The sequence below is a fragment of the Neophocaena asiaeorientalis genome, unplaced genomic scaffold (genome assembly GCF_003031525.2).
Source record: "Neophocaena asiaeorientalis asiaeorientalis breed wild unplaced genomic scaffold, Neophocaena_asiaeorientalis_V1.1 scaffold47, whole genome shotgun sequence".
NCBI lineage: Eukaryota > Metazoa > Chordata > Mammalia > Artiodactyla > Phocoenidae > Neophocaena > Neophocaena asiaeorientalis.
The window spans coordinates 1403702-1410791 of NW_020175399.1; the positions used below are offsets into that span (position 1 = coordinate 1403702).

The following is a 7090-nucleotide window of genomic DNA, read 5'->3' on the forward strand; positions in this document are numbered from 1 at the left end:
GTGTGTGTAAGATTCATCCTGGCAATACTGACTTTACAGCAGACTGACACTACTTGGCTCATGTTTCAAACACAATGCAAAAGAAGGTCTTTGCTGGTGTTAGTGTACAAAAGAATCAAAGCCACCTTAGATTACATTTAATAGAAAAGCAATGTGCATATACAGATTTACAACAATTTTAAAGACAAAAAGTTATGGAACTGTTATGTGGTCCCAACAATAAACTCGAAAGCATATGACAAATAGGGGCTCCAGTGAACTGTTTATAAATACTTTACATTAGGTACAGTTATACTAGAAGTTGAATTCATTTCAAATCTTCAACAAATGTTCCTATATTTATAGTTTAATATTTCAGTTAAATGCATGCAATTAGTCCTTATCCAAGCATAGCTGCTGCTCCTTGCATTTTATTGTTAAGGACTTTAACTGGCCATCTTTTTCAACTTCTAATCTTTCTTCACCATTCTTGACAATTCTCTTTGTAGTGATTTTTCTGCCATTAATTAATTTAGTAGAAGTTGACATAGATTTGAAGTTGCCCATCCCACTACCACCAAATGACATGGAAGAGAATGAAGTGAGGCCCCCATGACGTAGTGAACTGAACAATGTAAATTTGGGTCAAAAGAAGAAAATCCACCTCCAAAAGATGGAAATCCACTTAAGGCAGAGAAAAATGACCCTGTGACCCAGCTTTTGTTTCCATGGGGCCCCTGCAATGACCAAATATGTTCTCAAGTGGGTCTTCAAAGAGGTTAAATAAAAAAAGTCTCTTCCACCAAAATATTCCCTGAAGACATCTGGATTAAGGAATCTGAAGCCAAACTCAAATGGCCTGTCAAAATGACTTCCACCTCCATCATTTAATTGTTTTTTAGCATATCTGTCATAGATGTCCCATTTTTTTAATATGTGATAACACCTCAAACACCTTGGCTATTTGAATTTTCTCTCCCCTTTTTCTTCTCAAGATTTTTATCTGGGTACTATGGTGATGCCAGTTTCCAATAAGCCTTTTTAATATCCTTGGCTGAAGCATGTCTCTGCATGCATAGAACTTCATAGTAATCCATCATGTTTTAGCAAGCTGTTGGAAGGAATTCAAGGACGTGGAAGCAGGTGGATAGAAGCAGCAGCGATGGGGTGATGGCCTGGGTCTCCTGTTGACTCTTGCATGGCTGTGCTGGTCATGGAGGTGCAGACGGCAGCTCCCCAAGATTTCCTTTCTCTCCTTGGATTTAAACTTTTAGATATTATTATAAATGGAATTCCATTCTTAATTTCATTTTTAGATTGTTGGTGGTGTACAGAAATACATCTGATTTTTGTTTTCATTTGTACCCTGCAATTATGAAGAACTCGCTTTTTAGTTCTACTAGCTTTCTTGTGGATTCCTTTGGATTTTCTAAAGATTAGATCACATAATCTGTGAATAGAGGTAGCTTTACCCCTTCATTTCCAATGCGGATGCCCCTTTTCTTGTATAATAGCTATTGCTAGTACTTCCAGTAAGACATGGCAAATGATAAAAATGGGTATCCTTGTCTTGTTAGTGATCTTAGGGGTAAAATTTGCAGTCTTTCATCAATGAGTATGATGTTAACTGTGGGTTTTTCATAAATGTCCTGTATCATGTCACAGAATTTTCCCTTTATTCCCAGTTTTCAGAGTATTTATCAAGAAAGGATATTGGATTTTGTCAAATGCCTTTCCTGCATAAATTGAGATGATCATGAGGGTTTTTTCCCTTTGCTCTATTCACATCATGTATTACATTGATTGCTTTCCTTATGTTGAACCACCCTTGCATTCCTGGAATAAATTTGACTTGGTCATGGTGAGTAATCCATTTAATATGCAACTGGATTTGGTTTTCTAATATTTTGTTGAGGACTTTTGCATCTATATTAATAAGGGATATTGATCTATAATTTTCTTCCTTGTTATGTCTTTATTTGGTTTTGTAGCAGAGCAATGCTGTTCTCATCGAATGAGTTAAGAAGTACTTTAATTTTTTGAAAGAGTACTAAAAGTATTGTTTTTATCTCTTGTTTAAATGTTTGTTGGAAATCACCAAAATTAATTCAGGACTTAATTTTGTTGTCAGGTGTTATGTTAGTGATTCATTCTCTTTACTTGTTAGGTCTGTTGAGATTTTCTATTTCTTCTTGAGTCAGTTTAGGTGAATTGTGTATTTCAAGGAATTTATCCATTTCTTCTAAGTTATCTAATTTGCTGTACAATTTTTCATACTATTTTCTTACAATTAATTTAATTTTGTTAAGGTCAGTTGTTGTGTCATCACTTACATTTCTCATCTTAGTTATTTGTATGTACTCTCTTTCCCTGTTTTTTCTTAGTCTTACTAAACATTTGGTGATTTTGTTTATCTTTCCAAGGAACCATCTTCTGATTTAATTAATTTTCTCTATTGTTTGCTTAGTCTCTATTTTATCACTACTTTGATCTTTATTATTTCCTTCTTTCTGTTACCTTTGGGATAGTTTCTTCTTCTTTTTCTGGTTCCTTCAGGTGTGAAGTTAGGTTACTGATCTGAGACCTTTATTCTTTTTAGATGTACATAATTACAGATATACATTTTCCTCTAACAACTATTTTCACTGCATAGCATAATTTTAATGTGTTTTTGTTTGCACTTGTCTCTAAGTATTTTCTAATTTCCATTACAATTTCTTCTTTGACCAATTGTCTGTTTGAGTGTGTTGTTTAATTTTAATATATTTGTGATTTTATTAGTTCCTTCTGTTGTTGATATCTAACTTCATCCTGTTGTGGTCAGTGAAGATACTTTGTATGCTAACCATCTTTTTACATCTATTGAGACTTGTTTTGTAGCTTAAAATATACTCTGTCCTGGAGAAAGTTCCATGTGCACGTGAGAGAATGTGTAATCTGTTGTTTTGGTGTAGAATGTACTTTATATATGTCTGTTAGGTGTATTTGGTTCAGAGTTGTTCAAGTCCTCTAATTCCTTACTTATTTTCTGTTTGGTTGCTATTTCCATTATAGAAAGAGAAGTATTGAAGCCTCTCACTCTTATGAAGAACTATCTATTTCTTCCTTCAATTCTGTCCAGTTTCCTTCATATATTTTGAGGATCTGTTATTAGGTTTGTAAATGTTTACAACTGTTACGTCTTCTTGTTGAATTGAATATTTTATTAATATATAATTCTTCCACCTACTATAAACTTCTTGATTTAAAATCTACTTTATTTCATATTAGTATAGACACCCCTGATCTCTTTCAGTTACTATTTGCATGGAGTCTTCTTCACTGTCAATATATTTGTGTGTTAGATCTAAAATATGTCTGTTTAAAAAAATTTTTTAAACAAATTTATTTATTTTATTTTTGGCTGCATTGGGTCTTCATTGCTGTGCGTGGGCTTTCTCTAGTTGCGGCAAGTGGGGGCTACTCTTCCCTGTGGTGTGTGTGCTTCTTATTGCGGTGGCTTCTCTTGCTGCAGAGCACAGGCTCTAGGCATGCGGGCTTCAGCAGTTGTGGCTCGCGGGCTCTAGAGCGCGGGCTCAGTTGTTGTGGCACACAGGCCCAGTTGCTCTGCAGCATGTGGGATCTTCCTGGACCAGGGATCGAACCCGTGTCCCCTGCACTGGCAGGCGGATTCTTAACCATTGTGCCACCAGGGAAGTCCCCATGAGTCTCTTTTAGATACAATATAGTTTGATCATATTTTATCTATTCTGCCAAGCTATGTCTTTTGATTAAAGATTTTTTACATTCCAAGTAGTTATTAATCAGGAGGTACTTCTGCCATTTTGCTATCTGTTTACTATATGCCTTATGGCATTTTTGTAACTCATTTCCTACCATTTTACTGACATCTTTTGTGTTTGATTTTTTTCCTAGTGAAACATTTTGATTCCCTTCTTATTACTTTTAGTGTATATTCTATACATAGGTACTTTGTGGGTACACTGATCATTACATTTAGCACCTTAAAGTTATAACAGTCTAATTAGAATGTATACCACCCTTGAATGTAAGTTGGTGCAGCCACTATGGAAAACAGTATGGAGGTTCCTCAGAAAACTAAAAATAGAATTACCATATGATCCAGCAATCCCACTCCTGGGCATATAACCGGACAAAACTATAATTCAAAAAGATACATGCACCCCAATGTTCACAGCAGCACTATTAACAATAGCCAAAATATCGAAACAACCTAAATGTCTATTGACAGAAAATGGATAAAGAAGATGCGGTACATATAAACAATGGCATACTACTCAGCCATAAAAAAGAACAAAGTAATGCCATTTGTGGCAACCTGAATGCAAACAGATATTATCATACTAAGTGAAGCAAGTCAGAAATAGAAAAATACCATATGATATCACTTATATGTGGAATCTAAAATACAGCACAAATGAACCTATCTACAAAACAGAAACACACTCACAGACCTAGAGATCAGACTTGTGGTTGCCAAGGGGGATGGGGGGAGGGAGAGGGATGGACTGGAAGTTTGGGGTTGGTAGATGCAAACTATTACATTTAGAATGGATAAACAAAAAGGTCCTACTGTATAGCAAGGGGTACTATATCCAATGTCCTGGGATAAAACAAAATGGAAAAAAATATTTTAAAAAAGAATGTCTATATGTGTATAACTGTCACTTTGCTGTACAGCAGAGATTGTTGCAACATTGTAAATCAACTACACTTCAATTAAAAAACAAAAAAAAATGTATACCACCTTAACTTCAATATCATACAAAACCCCTGCTCCAGTAAAGCTCTTGTCCTTCCCTCTTTCTATCATTGATGACATAGACTACATATTTATAAATTGTGTACCCAATAGAATGATAATTTTAATGCATTTATCTTTTCAATCATGTAGAAAATAAAAATTGGCATTACACAATTCCCCATGTATTTATCTTTACCAGATATTTATTTCACTAATAATTACCGATGTTGAATATTTTTTCATGTGCCTGTTGGCTATCTGTATGTCTTCTTTGGAAAATGTCTATTCATTTCCTCTGCCCCCCTTTTTAATCAGGTTGTTTGCTTTTGTTTTTGAGTTCTATGAATTCTTTATATATTTTGGATATTAACCCCTTATTGGATATATGATTTGCAAATATCTTCTCCCATTCAGTAGGTTCTCTTTTTGTTTTGTTGATGATTTCCTTTGATAGGCAGAAACTATTTAGTTTAATGTAGTCTCATTTGTTTTTGTTTTGGTCCCCATGCCTGAGGAGACATCCAGAAAGATAATGCTGAGACTGATTTCAAAGAGCATACTGCCTATGTTTTATTCTAGTTTTATGGTTCCAGTTCTTACATTCAAAGCTTACATACAATACATTTTCAGGTGATTTTTCTTTATGGTGAAACAAGGTGATCAATCTAGTTTCATTTTTCTTTTTGCTTTGCATGTGACTGTCAAGTTTCCCCAACATAATTTACTGAAAAGAGTATTGTTTCTCCACTGTATGTTCTTTGCTACTTTATCATAAATTAATTGCCCACATATGTCTGAGTTTCTGCCAATACCATGCTGTTTTGATTACTATACCTTTGTAATACACTTTGAAACTACAGAGTGTTACACCTCCAGATTTGATCTTTTTTCTCAGGGTTGCTTTGACTATTTGGGGTATTTTGTGGTTCCACATAAATTTTGGAATTTTTTTGTTCTGTTTCTATGAAAAATGTCCTTAAGATTCAGACAGGAATTGCACTGAATGCATAGATTCTTTTAAATAATATGGACATTTAAACAATGTGAATTCTTCCAATCAATGAGCAGGAAATATCTTTCCATTTATTTGTGTCTTCTTCAACAATATCTTCTACTCTTCAGAGTACAGGTATTTCACCTCATTAAATTTGTTCCTGGGTGTATTATTCTTTTTGATACAACTGTAAATGGGATAGTTTTCTTCACTTCTCTTTCTGACAGCTCATTATTACTGTATAGAAATTTAACATATTTCTGTGTATTAATTTTCTGTTCTGCAACTTTACTGAATTCGTCTCTTATTTATAATAGTTTTTTGGTAAAGTCTTTAGAGCTTGATGATCTGTCCTTTGATGAAATTGGGGTGCTAAAGTACCCTGCCATTATTGTATTGTCAAATTTCCCCTTTACATCTGTATTTGCTTTATATACTTAGGTGCTCCTACATTGGATCCATAAATGTTAAAAAGTAAAATATACACTTCTTGTATTCATCCCTTTATCATAATATAATGTCCTTCTTTGTCTGTTGTTAAGACTTTGCTTTAAAGATTTTTTCTGATATTATTGGTACCACCCCTTTCTTATCATTTCCATCTGCATAAAATATCTTTTTCCATCCCTTCATTTTCAGTATGCATGTGTATTTAGTTCTGAAGTGAGTCTCTTGTAAGCATCATATAGATGGGTCTTGTTTTTTTTATACAGCCACCCTATGTCTTTTGATTGGAGCATTTAGTCCACTAACATTTAAAGTAATTATTGATAGGTATGTACTTATACCTGTTTTCTGATTATTTTTGTCAGTTTTCCCTGTTCTTTTCTTTTTCTTTTAGTTTCTCCCCATTTCGTTTGATGATTTCCTTTTGTAGTATGCTTGTGCTCATTTTTCTTATTGACAGTAACACAATAAAAGTGGGGGACTTTAACAACCCCCTTACATAAATGGATAGATAATCCAGACAAAAAATAAACAATAAAATACTGGGCTTAAATGACATATTAGACAAGTTGTACTTAATTAATATATATATAAAGCATTCCATCTGAAAGCAGCAGAATACACATTCTTTTCAAGTGTGCATGGAACATTCTCCAGGATAGATCACATGCTAGGCCACAAAACAAGCCTCAGTAAACTTAAGAAAATTGGAATCATGTGAAGCGTCTTTTCCGATCACAATGCTATGAGACTAGACATCAACTACAAGAAAAAAAACTGCAAAAAGCACAAACATGTGAAGGCAAAACTATATGGACTAAACAACCAATGGATCACTGAAGAAATGAAAATGGAAACGTAAAAACTACCTACAGACAAATGAAAATGAAAACACAACAGTCCAA

At 34.0% G+C, this 7090-nt stretch overlaps 1 pseudogene; it reads right to left on the reverse strand.

The window, feature by feature from the left end:
• Positions 1-220: 220 nt before the first annotated feature.
• On the reverse strand, positions 221-1265 carry LOC112414129 (dnaJ homolog subfamily B member 6-like; annotated as a pseudogene).
• Between the last annotated feature and the right edge of the window lie 5825 nt (positions 1266-7090).